This window comes from Corvus moneduloides, chromosome 7, assembly GCF_009650955.1.
Source record: "Corvus moneduloides isolate bCorMon1 chromosome 7, bCorMon1.pri, whole genome shotgun sequence".
Classification (NCBI taxonomy): domain Eukaryota; kingdom Metazoa; phylum Chordata; class Aves; order Passeriformes; family Corvidae; genus Corvus; species Corvus moneduloides.
Window position 1 is genome coordinate 2802317 of NC_045482.1, and position 13723 is coordinate 2816039.

At 42.0% G+C, this 13723-nt stretch overlaps 1 protein-coding gene across 4 annotated transcripts in view; it reads right to left on the bottom strand.

Moving 5' to 3' along the window:
* SPAG16 (sperm associated antigen 16) overlaps positions 1-13723 on the bottom strand; it is a 360884-nt gene that overhangs the window by 6802 nt on the left and 340359 nt on the right. The window lies entirely within an intron of this gene.

The following is a 13723-nucleotide window of genomic DNA, read 5'->3' on the forward strand; positions in this document are numbered from 1 at the left end:
AGATTTGGCAAAGTATATTAGGGAAAATTAGCTCATCTCAGAGTGCACTTAAGCTCGTGACTCACCTTGTGCATGTGAAGTCATTCAACTCAGTGCAATCATGTGCTCAAATGAGGCAGGATCAGGGCATCACAAAGAGTCACTACTGCAACAAGGACTTACAGCACAAGATCTTAGAATGAGCCAACTCACTTCTGTTTGGCTTTCAGCAGGACAGCAACAGTCAGGCCTCCTAAACAGGAAGGCAGCTTTTCAGGCTGAGTACGGCCACATAGTGCAGGTGTCCTAGATCCAAGGATCGTAAAAAGGTAGTAACAGGCAAGTCAGTGCAGAGAAGCTTCTGAGACAAATTATGCAATAGACATTTACAAAGGTGGAAAGCGATTCCCCTGGAACACAGAAAACCCTCAAATTACCCAAGCAGTGTGTTAGCAGAAATTCAATTCACATCTTTAAAAATCAGCATGTAGACATTTGGCCTGGCTGATAAATGAGTGTGGAGAGGGATGTGGCCTGATGCACTTCCCTCCAAAGAGTAGAGGCGTGGAGTAATGTCTGGCCGATGGAAAAAGAGGACTTCTCTTAACTTCCTGCTCTGTGGAACTGTGACCTAGATGAAGGGACATTATTCCCAGAGCTTAAACAGATCTCAGAACTCGACAAATCCTTTTTCAAGCAAGAAATCACCAGAAAGTTACTCTGAGCAAAGAAAGCATTTATCTGATAGAAGAAAATCCTTTATATAAAAGAACTTTAATCCTTTTTATAAGGATTTCTAGACTCAGACCATTACTGTAAAGCTCCCTTTCAGCTGGACTTGAGCTTGTTTATATTACATTTTAGTTGGCCTTTTTGGTAGCATTTTGGATTTTTAAAGTAGTTTCAAAACAAAGCAAAAAGTATTAAAGCAGAAACTTTTGAAGCAGAGTCTTCAAGATGTTAAAACCTTTCTGGATGTGTTAATGAGGCATGTTGAATATATTAAAATTAAGGTATTGAGAATAAAAGGAAAATACCTTCTGTCTAGGACTGGAGTTTTGAAATGAAAATGTCTGTCAAAGAAGAGTATTTTTATGCATATAATAGGAAGGCACTTGTCTAGCTCTCAGTGTTACCTAGAATACCTGTATGTGGGCACATGTGTAGGTCTGTGTTTCCAAGGGAATCTACCTTGAGGTAAAAAATGGATGAGGAAGAACCAAGCCATCCTGGCAAAAATCCTTGGATTGCTACTGAGTGCGGGACCTCGGGCCCACCAAGCTGTTCTGAAATCAAAAATTCCGAAAGGCAGCATTTGGTTTTTAAATCACCACTGAAGGGGAGGTGTTGAGTGACACTGCATCCACAGGGAGCTGCCAGGAGCCCCGGCAGGGCAGTAACAGGTTGGCTGAGAAACTCCCGAGAAGGTGACATCAGTACTGGAGCTGCTGCAGTTGTGCTTGTGCTGCCCAGGGCAACAACATGACAAAAATGTCACATTTTAAGAAAGCAACAGAGGAAAAGAGGAAAGATCAGTATCATCTGATGCTCTTCAAAAAGGAATAAATCACCATAAAATTATCTGCAGGAGTTGCCAAGCTGAACCTCTGCTTGCAAAGGAACTTTCTGAAAGACTTTTTATGTGATGGCAAATGCTCCAGAGCATGGTTACAGTTCACATTCAGATCTTGTTCTGAAGAACAAGCTTTCCTCTTCTGTTAAACTTACATATTGGAAGCAGCATGCCAAGTACTGTACTGCAAGTAACACTATCTCCAGGACACATTAGCTGTTTTCTCGGTGTTTGAAGAGTCACACTTACATTAAATAAAAACTTTCATTAAGACAAATAATACTTACTGATGAGAAAATGAGAAAAATTAAGTCACAGCAAATTTCTGTCACCACAAATTGAAAATTATTCTAGCTTCTGCTACAAGTAAGGTCCCTGAATACAGATTTGGGTGCAAAAACATGCTTTGCTCTGAATTTCTTACTTGGCTGCAGCTCTATGTGTTTAAGGCATTGCTATATCTCACTTTTAAGAATTCAGTGAAGGTGAGTGGTGTATAGAGATGAAAAATTTCAGGTGTGCAGGAACATAGCTCTGACTAATGGAAACACTGGTTTAAAAACATTCAGAGAATAGAAGATAACCTTTGTATTAATGCTCTGCTCCTTCTCCTTTCCCCACTTTGAGATGCCTGCAGTCATTCAGTTAAAGCCTCCCTGATCCTCCTCCCTTTCTCAAGTGGTAAGATGGATATGCTTGTGTTACAGAAGATGAGACTGGGATGTGAACACTGATTTATTTTTCCCTTGGACAGCATATGCATCATCCTTTCCATTAACTCTAAGGGAATGACCAGATGTGTAATCGCTTTTTGACACAGAGTGGGATTCATTTCATCTGACCTTGCCATCCCACAGTGGATTCAGTTCATCCAGGCTCCTCCTGCAGTTACCAGGGAGGAAAAACTCCCTTTTCCCAGGAGCTCCCCGCCTCTCTGGGACAGCAGGTGGCTGGCTCTGCGTGCTGACTACAGAAGGACCTCCACAGCTCCTTCTCAGACAGCTCAAGCTGGGTGACACTCAATCCCATGCAGGACTTCCAAGCAGGCACCTCAAAGACATTTTTAAAGAAAATTCCCTAACTTGCACTGCTGGGAGACGTGTAAACCTGAGCATCTGCAAATGAACCTAGACACCTGTATCCATCCAGGGGCTTAAATACCATCGAAAGCCAGACTTACATAGGCAATGACCTCTATTAAACCCAAGTCTTAATCATTTGGTGCAACTCTCATGCTGTGGCAACAATCCATAATTTCAGTAGCATTTGATAGCAAAGCAGACTGTATGCATCGTCAACATTTTGTAACCCTATTAACTCTGAGATAATGGACTTGTCTCTGCTATATTTCTAAGCTTATTGGAATGGACTGTAATTAGCACTTTCTTTTTTTAATACAAATCTCTTGACCCCCAGAGCCAGTTCTTACACCACAGCTAATAACCACTGCAGGTGATCAAAGCCTGAGATGGAGGTGGACGCAGACCTCGAAGCCAAACTTCAGTTTACTTCCAGAGTTTAAGTAGGAGTCATGAAAAATACTGCTTCAGAGAAAAAGCACTTTTGAGGGAAAGTAATATTTATTTTGCTTTGCCTCAAAATGTTCTGCTTAAGTGTTTTACCTCTGAATATGCTCCTTAAAGAGGTTCAGTGTTGTTACGAGCCCAGATGAGAGCAGCTCTGGCTAAACATTGTGTATTCCTAATGCTTTTTGCACTCATCAGTCTTTCCTAGCAAGTAAGATCAGGAAACACTTCTGTTTTGTCCTTAAAGCTAGTTTCTTGTTAGCATTATTATTTCAAGCTTAGATGATGATCTAATGTACGTGGATTCTGGTTTCTGTCAAGCCAAGTCCTTTGCTACACGACGCTCCTGGGAGATGGAGGCTCATGTGGTGTGGGCCCTGCTGAGGTGGCTGGAAAGCCAGGCTTGGCTTGTGCTGTGTGTGCCTCCAGCTTAGCCTGAGGTTCCCCTCCTGACTGTGCTGTATCCCATCTGCTGTAGCTGTCTGGGCATCTTCTCTGGTGACTGGAAAGAGATGAGTGGGATAAAATGTGTCGTGCATGTCCCTACTCTCTGTTTACTCTATGGCTAGCTTGAACAAATTATCTCATTTTTAGGTAGTCAAATAGATGGGGCTCAATGCCACCCTTAAATGTCAACTCTCCCAACTCAAGTTGGGGTTTTTTTGTTTGTTTGTAAAACTTCCAGGATAAAAAAATTGGAGATTTTAAATCTTAATCAGTGCAGCCTTCAGATGTTGCCTACACTGTCACAATGATACAAGTGAACCAACATTGCAGAGTGACTTTTATCTTTCTTCCACATTACAACTAAATAGTATTTCACCATGGTAGTAAAACCAGACAGACAGACAGACACACAGGAAGACTCTGAAAACAAAACAAAAACCCAGAAGTAGAAAACTGGGCTTAATAAAATCTTCTCCAAGTACAAGCTCCAAGAGTCTCCCTTTAACTTAAACATGTTATTGTCAACAGTGGCATCTCTGTTCGGCTATTCCCTTAACTAAACATTCCTATTACTGTCATTCCTTGGGCTGTCATATTCACTGCCGTGACAGCACAAACACTGTGCTGTAAAATCTGTCAGAGAGGCCAGTTGATTTCCTACATCTTCTGACACTTGCAGGTCTTTAATATCAGGCTGTCAGAACACCTAAGAGAAAGGCGGGTGCTTCCCTGTTCGGGGCCGTTACTGTGACTACCATCACACATACTTTAATCATTAGCCTTATACTACTGTGAAATCCTGACTTTTATGCCCTTGGAGTCCCATGCCAGAAAATGCTGTTGGTATAAATCTATCGTAGAGGTTAGCTGGCTCACTTACCCATGGAGTTCTATACGTAAAATGAAGCCTTTATGTTTTACAAAGCTTATATAGTGTTTTCTTAAACTGTCTTCTGTGAGATTTTTTGGTTTTTGTTTTTTTTTTTTTTTTTTCAGAGGGGAGCTGTAGTAGGTGTAACAATTACTCAGTGACAGGCGTAGGTGAAACTCAGCTGCTTAAAATAAACCTCTCTGTGCCAGGACCCTTTTGTCTTTAGGTATACTCATGGAGCAAATGAGCTTGGTGGGCAGTGAGTTTTCTGTAATGCAAAACTCTTTTGATTCAATATTAAAATGAAACTGAGAGAAGAACAAGAGTAAATCAGACCAGAACAGTCCCTGGTCTTCAACTGTTTATGGCACTCCCTTCACAGGGAGAAGAGCATCTATAATCCTGCTCCTGCTCGGCTGCTGTGCCCCAGTGACAGTGAACAAAGTGTTCCTGGGCAAATAATTATCCTGGGATAGCCCTTTTTGTATCTTTCCTGTTCTAGCATTCCACTTGGATGCAAAGAAAAATAAATGAAGAGCTGTTAAGGAAGATTTTATAGCCCCCAGATCAAGGTGCTGCTGATAGGTAGAAGTCTCTGCTACTAGCAGCAGTCCAATTGATCACACGGTGTGACAGAAGCCACACGGTCGATGGATTTAGGAAACCCCATTCCAAGAACAAACAGTGTGATAAGCAAAGCATGTACTTCCAGGTGGTATGAGTCAGGTAAGCCACCAGGAACCATAGATGAATGTTGTGTAGCTTTAAGTGACTGTACTGATGCTCCCAGAGTTTCTGCTCACAGAGAGCAGAACAAAAATTTAGGTCTTTAGTGGTTTAATTGCCAAAGAACATTTGCTGCAGGAACCTAATAACTTTTTAATGTGTGAATCCATGAACAGCCCGCAAGAGCATTACTGGAGAATCAACAGAGTTGTGGCTGAGGCAGAGGTAGGACAAGTTTGGAGATCAGTTCCAATAAGTGCCTTGCTGCCTGACAGCCCAGTTCATTTAATTTCCCCAGGCCTCAGCTCCCCATCCACAACAGAAACTGAATCACCACTTTGTTCAGCTCATCTCTTTAGGCTGACTGGGGTGGGAACTCCTACAGCTTGTCCATTCTTAAAAAAATCATAAAGAATCACAGAATGGGTCAGGTTGGAAGAGACCTTAGAAGTGATGCAAGGCAGCAGCAGATCTGCTGGCTCTGTGTGCACACAAGGCATCAACTGAACCTTGGGGGATAACACACAGCATCACCCCCCTGGATACAAAATCCCCTCACCTGTCCTCAGGGAATGGCCAAACCGAGCAGGGAGTGTGGGCTGGCTGCTCCTGCTGCCTGGAATGGATGCTGCTGTCGGGGTAACTAACGCCATCTGTCATCACGGTATTTATGACACTAATGCTGAACTGCTGGACAGCATCCAATAAAAATCTATGGTGAGGTAATGGGACGGAGCTAGGGAGTGCTGAAAAGGAATCCCCAGCTAATACAGCTCTGATGGCTTTGAGTATACACAGAATATCTTGTCATACTACAGCTAAGTGATAGTTAAATAAACAACAAAGGTAATTGTAGGGTACTTCAGTCGCTTTGCAGATTTATGGTGCTTTGAAGGCAGCTCCTTGCAGTGGTCCCTGCCAAGGTTTTCAGCTTTTGACTCCTGTGCTTTAAGTGTCTGAAAGATATGAATTGTGTTTCACTTGCTGTCCTGGACTGACTGGGACATTGCTGCTTTTATTCACAGCCAAAAAAAATTTTTAATTCTTTATGGATTATTCATCCCTTGCCTGAGAAGCCAGCATAGGTCAAGTCTGAATGAGTTTGTCTCAGACCTTGCAGACTTGCTGCTCTTTCAAGCCTAAGTCCGTGACGTGCAACAGTTTCCAAAATTAAAATGTCCTGTTAGACCCAAGTAGTTTCTGATATATTACATTAAGATATAAAATCTAACTGCAAACCCCTTGAACTGTGCTCCTTTTCCTTGAACTTGCCATTTGCAACCTTACTGATTGCTTGGACGCGTTAGTTGCTGTTTCCTGTGCTCATAGAGCCAGTTACACACGAAAATTGTGGAGGTAGGGCTTTGTAAATCCAATCTATCCCTTTCCTAGGACTGCATAAGCATGGGTAGATTAAATTATTCTCATTTAAATCCAGGTTTCCGAAGCAACCCTGTCAAATAGAGGCATGCACCTTTTTCATCTGCTGGATTACTCTGGCTAATACTTAGGCTGTCATGGTCTCCAAAAGAAGGAAGACTGCAGTTCTCCTCCACCACTGTATTATCTTTTCTCATTGCTTTTTTATTTTGGCAAACCTACAGTGATAGGAGGTAATACTAGCTTGTAAGGTCTGAGAAGAATTGAATGCAAATCCCAATGCACAGCTTTCATATCTTTCATATCTTTCTACATATCTAAATATGTAATTTTCTGCAACCTCCCTGTCTCCTCCTGATTTACCCAAAAAGCTGGTGAATACTTTGCTGTTCTCCCTTTCTTTGGAAACATATGTTGTGCTCTAATAGCTCTTTTCCTTCTCCAGCAATAATTTTCCTTCTTCTTGTACTGAAGCTCAGCACTTTCCTGCAGATGTTGTTCTCAGTCTAGCCTGATTCTTCTATGTCCTCTTCTGCATCACTCCAGTTCTTTACTCCACGCTCCTTATTCTTCACTTTCTCACCTGTGCCCCAGGTGGTCCCATGGCCATCCATCCATCCATCCATCCATCAGGATAACACATCCTTTCCCCACTTCCAGCTCCACACTAAACCTGCTCTTTTCCTGACACATTTCCAACTTGAAAAACTGGTTTGAACATTTTTTGTGAGTTACATGTTCTTTTGACAATTTCCAAATAACATCTTTGTCATTTAGCTTCCTAACCAGCATATCAATGCAGCCAGGCTCCTGTAACTCCTGGATTACTAAATCACATACATGACTATTCTGATGAGACAAAAAATGATGGTACAGAAAATCACTTGCAAAGTCCATCCTCCAGCCAGAATTTAAATGCCTTCTGTATTATTCTTAATTGGAAGTTGCTTATTACTACTGTCCTGACATAGTCCTGTGAGGAATTACAGGAATTAACCTGAGCTATTAAAATGCACAATTTTCGTTGTCAGAACACAAGCCTTACTCTTGCAGTGCCATGTGTTTTGGGCCAGCACAGACCCAGGCCCTGCCCAAGAAGATCTTTGGCCACATGGTGGGAGAGGATTATCAGCCACGTCTCAAGAAAGAAACCTCAGCCTTTGTATTTCTTCTCATTTATACACAAAGAATTCAAACAGTGATCTTAGGGCAGAATCCCAGGATCTTATTTTGTGCACAAGGAAGTTGGGGGTTACGTTGTGTTCCTCCTTATTGGGAGAGCCTTTGTTTCAAATATGACCTTGTACTCCTGTGATTCTATTTCCCTGGATACAGATCTCTTTCATCTGTATGCTCCAGGTGAATGGATGATTGCCTAATAGTGTTAATGTTTGTTATTAACTTTTAATAACCTCTATGATTCAATTAATTTGACATTTCCATTAGACCATTGTGTCTGTTCTTTCTTTCCACTGTGAGTCCAGATCTGCCTTTGAGTTAAAGCTGCAAATTGATGCAGCTTCAATAAATGACATTTGTTTTAAAACGGGGCTCCCATCTGGTTCTAGAGTTTCTCAAAGCTGGAAATGCTCGACTGAATTTCTGATTGCAGCAACTACTGAAGGGAAAAACCAGGCTCCACTTCGATATCCAACCTCTCTGAGTCCCATTATCTATCTATCTATCTATCTATTTGTTTCTCCAAAGGTTTGATTCAGATTCAGCCCCTGATTTCTTCATGTAATACATTTGCCATGGAGTTGGTTTGGTTTCACAAGGGCTTTAGCAACATAACCAAAGCAACCATGCCAGGCTGCATAAATGGAATTTCAGCAAGTACTTCTGAACAGAACCTCTTCCCCAAATTGTTTTTCTGTAATTGAAAAATGTCTTTCAAATGGAACCACTTAGCATAGCTCTGAACTCTATCCAGGATGGTCATAAACTGCTGCTCACAGGCTAAGGGCCAAGATTTTAACATCAGATACAAATGCAGTAGCAGATGCCAATACTGCCAACACCAAAATTTGGCCTGATGAGCTCCATTTTCAAGGGTTTGTTTCTTTGTTCTCATTTCTGCTTGCAAAATCAAGGAGTGCAATGAAAGCAGAGCTCAAATGAAATATTCTTTGGGAAAACTCAGCATGAAAACTCTCTCCAAGCCAGGCTTCAGCTCTGCCTCAATCTTATCCCAAATAACCTAAATAGCTTGTGATGGAGCCTTCTCCAGAATTTCATATTCTTTATGGGCAATAAGCAGGCCAAGAGCCTCAGTATCAGCTTCAATTCTTTTCATCAAAACATCCCAGACATACATAATTTCAGCACTTCTTCCCTGATGTCTGCAGTGAATCACCTTTAGCTTCTGCCTGTACCCCTTTCAATGGTATCCATTCCCCAGCTACACCAATTCAAACTTCTTTCTCCAAAGACATCTTATTCCTTTAGGTATTTTATCTTCTCCATTCCACCTGTTTACCTTTCAATGTCTCATTTCCTGATTCACCCAGCAGACTTTACACCCAAAAGTTCCACAACCCAAATATTGATGCTTTCTTCAAAAACATGGAAGACTTGAACAAGATCAACTGAAACCACTGATGTCAAATTTCCTCAATCAGAAACCTGTTCAGCAGGGTTCCTTCAGCTCCAGCAAAGGCACCTGCACTTTAATGTTCTTCATACCCTTGGTAATGGCTGTTGAGAGAACAGCCTTTCAAGGGACTGACTGCAAATTCAGACGTCTGAACAGCACAGACACTGCAGTGGCTTCACAGGTAGAGATGTGTCAGCAGTGAGTCAAGAAGGCGTGAGAGAGGGGAAAAATGCCTCTTGTATCAAACAGATCGTTCTTGTTTTACCCCAACACCTCTGTAGGCAGCCACCATGCCACCACCTTTACCTTCACTCTGTCCTCATTACTGGAGTACAACTCAGGCTTTCACAATTACTTGGGGCACCGAAGTCTCAGCTTCTGCTGAAAGCTGTTTCCATTTGGCATCCAGCCCTCAATTACATTTCTGGTTAATACCCCTGGTGCACTAAGAACTGCCCCAATTCCATTTCACAAGCAATGATTCATTGGAAAGATGAACCACTGGCCTGTCCTAGACAACAAACAAACAAAGGACTTTGGTGCCTTGCAGCTGGTAATCAAGTAGGAAAGAAATGGAAGTTTCAAAAAGGGATCCAGCCCAAGGAAAATCCTAGTTTCTGTATTTACTGCAGCTGTTCCTGAGCTAGCATGTCTGGGATAACAAGGATGAGAAGTCCAGCAGACAGATGATAATGACTAGAAATAATTTGGTATTATCTGCTTCTCTATCCCTACTGGTGGAGTAGTTTGTTTCTTACAATTTTGGTTTTGCACCACAAGAAATAATGGGAAAATTACTGATTAAATCTGAGGTCTTAAAGACATGAAGTATTTGTAATAATGTCATGGGTTAGCAAGCATAGTCCCGGAAGTGATGTTCTTGCTAAGGGGTGCTTACAGCTTCCTCTGTGACCTGACAGAACCTATCAGCTGGCCAGATTGAATATGGACAATTCTTTAAGCCACTTAAAGTTGTGACCGCCTCTGTGATGCACACTTAAGAATCAGAAACTCCGAGGCAGAGCCTCTCTCTCTCATTTCTGGTGCTGGGACAGGTGGCTGCGGGCCCCCTGCGGAGCCATGGCCCTCCTGGAGCCGATGGGCTCTGTTCCACCCGCGGAACATCCCCACATCCCTGTTGTGGGCAGCCGGAGCAGCCCGGCTCCCCCTCTCCAGTGCAGCCAAGATTCAGCTGAAGCTGCACCGCTGTCCGGCACAGATCATGTGACCAACATCGATAAGCAAAATTCCAGCTGCAAGGCCTAGGTGAGATTAACCTTTTTAGTGCTGTGAAGAGCTGAAAACCTGAGGGAGAAGAAAGAGGAGATGCTTAAAGCTGAAATTCTGTTGTAAAGCTATGATGCATCAGAGTACCCATTGTAATTTCATGAAGGCATGGGGGGTGGAGCGTTCAACTTGTACTTGTGAGCAAAAGCACCTGCGCTGAGATAGGCAGGTGCTGAAGCAGCTGTAATTTAATTGAGAAGTTTGAACAGGGAGTGATGGAAGTCATGAGGACTTTTGCTCCAAATGGAAAAGGAGAAAACCTCAGTTCCTAGAGATGCTCCCAGAGATAGTCCTAAAGATGAAGATGAGGAGGACCCTTTACTCCCAGGGAAGGTGGAGGGCCTCTGTTCTTAGAGATGAAATGCTCCCAGAGATGGGTGTAGAGAACTTTTGTTTCTGAACAGCTCAACCTTAAAATTGTTCCCCAAAAAACTTTCAAGAGTGGATCCTCGAAAGCAGTTGTGGGAAAAGCTGCAAGTCATGAGAAGGGACTCACATGCGAGCAGAGAACCAACCCGGGCGGCTGGCTCCTTGTGATAATGTTTTCATAGCATGGGCAAGAGAGACTCCTCTTCCTAAATGGACTGAACAAGGTTATTATGGAAGTGGTAAACAGACTGAACATCTCAAGGGTTGTCTTTTTAGATTGTCAGTGGGAGAAGGGAGAAAGGGGGGGGGAGGAGAAGTGTTCTGAACGTGTGGTATGTTTTTTTTTCCCCCCTTATTTAAGGTCTGTTAATAAACTTCTTTATACTCTTTCAAGTTTGGTGCCTGCTTTGCATTTATCCTAATTCTTATCTCACAGAAGGTAAACAGTAATGAGTATTTTGGACCAAACCACTACAAATAACTAGTATGAGAAAATCATTTAACTCTTAGAATCTCCTGATTAACATATAATTCATGTGATTCTTTTTATTGTTAAAAATACAGTTTAATTTAAAGATAATCTTCTAATCCACTGTATTAAAAAGCAATTATGGCAAGAGCGCATTAACTAAGAATCAGTTGGGCATCCCAGAGACACAACAGATCCAGGACTTTATTAGAACACACTCATGTGGAGGTGACTGAACTACTGGGAAGGGCATCACTTAATCCACTTAATTATTTAATGCAACAGGATTTAATTTGCTAATGAAATTAATGAAATTGTTGGATACTGAAAACAGGCTGGCTTATGCACGCCCACCATGGCATCACGGATACTGCTCCCTCTGTTTGCAGACACTGCAGGGGTGAGGGGGTTGTGTGCAGCATCAACATTGAGAAAGGCTTCCCAGAAACCTTTAAAGTGGAATTTAGAAACTGAGATGCAAGAGGAAGAAGCATCTGTAATCAAGCCATCCTGTGCACAACACCACAGAGCTTCTGCATGCGCCTCTGGCCTGTGTGGGATACACAGATACATTTAAAGAAGGGTGGAATCCTTAAGTGTAAAGTTTTAGACAGAAGGGTGGAATCTCTTAATTAAAGAAACCAGGAAAAAAAACCAAAAGAGAAGTGCACGCAGACTGAACTCCATTGTTTTGGACGCTAAACAGAGATTCTACTTAAAAATTAAAATCACATTTTCCCTTAGTACCCAAATATCAATAATTCAAATACTTAAGTCAGCGAAAACGGTAGAGTATTGGATCTGCATGAACAGAAGAAGTCAATGGCACATTCAGGATTAGAACTTGAATCTGTTTCTCAGAACATCTCCTTTTGAAATTCTCTTTGTGCTACATGGATCAGTTCCCACCACTCTGGCTGCCTCAATAGGATGTGTAGACTAAGACTTTAATTCCCCTGAAAGACCCAGGCACATTACAAATTGTTAGCATCCTCCACTGTCTGTATATGAAATTCACATACCTATTTGTCTTCTGCACAACTATATTTCAATCTTGATTTCATTGGTAACTTGTACTGTATTTGGATTAATTATTAAGTGAAAATGAACATCATTATGTGTGGCAAAGATGAAAAGCTTATCAATGGAGAAGTAGAATTCCCTTGTTGAGGGAATTGTAGTCACTGCCTCTCTGAGTGTATTATGAATGCACACATGATTAACTGAAGTTCTTCACCTGTATCTCAGGTAAACCAATGCCCCTCTTTGCTATATTCAAGCTGCAAGCTTTAGGTGCTCTGAAAACAGATTATGGCCCCTGCAGCTTTATATTATTTATTGATATTAGCTGCATCTTGGTAATCTGCCCCATGCAAAGAGAGAAGCTTCCTTGTTTCAAAGTCAGATTTATGTGGACAGCTGATTCCAGACTGTTTAAAAGTCTGGCTAGGTTTGAAATATGACAGTGCAAAAGAAATCCAGCCTGAGTAGATATTTGTTTGTGTATAGTAATGATTGTTTCTTAAACTTCAGCTCACTGTGGTTTTATAGCAAAGGCAAGCACAGAAACCTGAAACTATCTCAGATTAACCTGGTTTTAATTGGACTCGCTCTCTCACTTGTGAAAAAATGAAATACAAGCAATATTAAAAAAATAAACCATAATTAAGTTGAGGCTACATAGGGGCTGGGCAGGAAACAGCAAGAAGAGAGGCAGGAATGCAATGGGAAAAATCCCTTACTGGATGAAACCACTATTTTTTTCTTGGTGGATGCCCCACAACATTGTGGCTATGAACACTGTTGACACCAAAGGATGTCAAAAAAATTAAACAAATAAACAAGAAAAAACAGAAAGAGTATTTGATGGTAAGTGTTTGTAGGAGGAGGAACGACTGACTGGCTTGAAACAACCAGGTGAGAAGTGGAGGAAGAACAGGGCAAGCTCTGTGTAGGTGGACCCAAAATGGACCCCAAGTTCTTGGTACAATCTGTTTTGCTGTCTCTGGGACTCACTGGGTGGGGAGCGTGGTTAGTGAAAATAAGAATGTCATTGATTACTGGTTTTGTATTTTTAATGGTGTAGCTGCTGTCCATTGTGATCACCCATCCCATCTCTTCCCTTTCTTCCCTCTTTTCTCCCTCTGTCCTCTGTGTGAAAATCACCACCATGGAAGAAGATTTGGAGTGAGCAGCAGCAGAAGAGGAATTATGGAGTGTCTGAGCCATGGGGTGGTGTCAGACTGAAATGTTGCTGGTTCATGGCTCAAATCAGTCACTTGCAGAAGCAGACGCTGCTCTGCTGACCATGTGCCTGGGAACAGTCCAGGGAATGTGCCACAGGGAAAGGGAGGAGAAAGATACAAATGACAGTCCCTGGAATCACCCATGGGGGACAGAGCACTGGGAATCCTCCAGAGACAATGGATAATTCCCACTGCCTTGCATTTCTGGAGTGGAATGAGAAACTTCATTTCTGCTGATAGGTCCTAAGCATTAT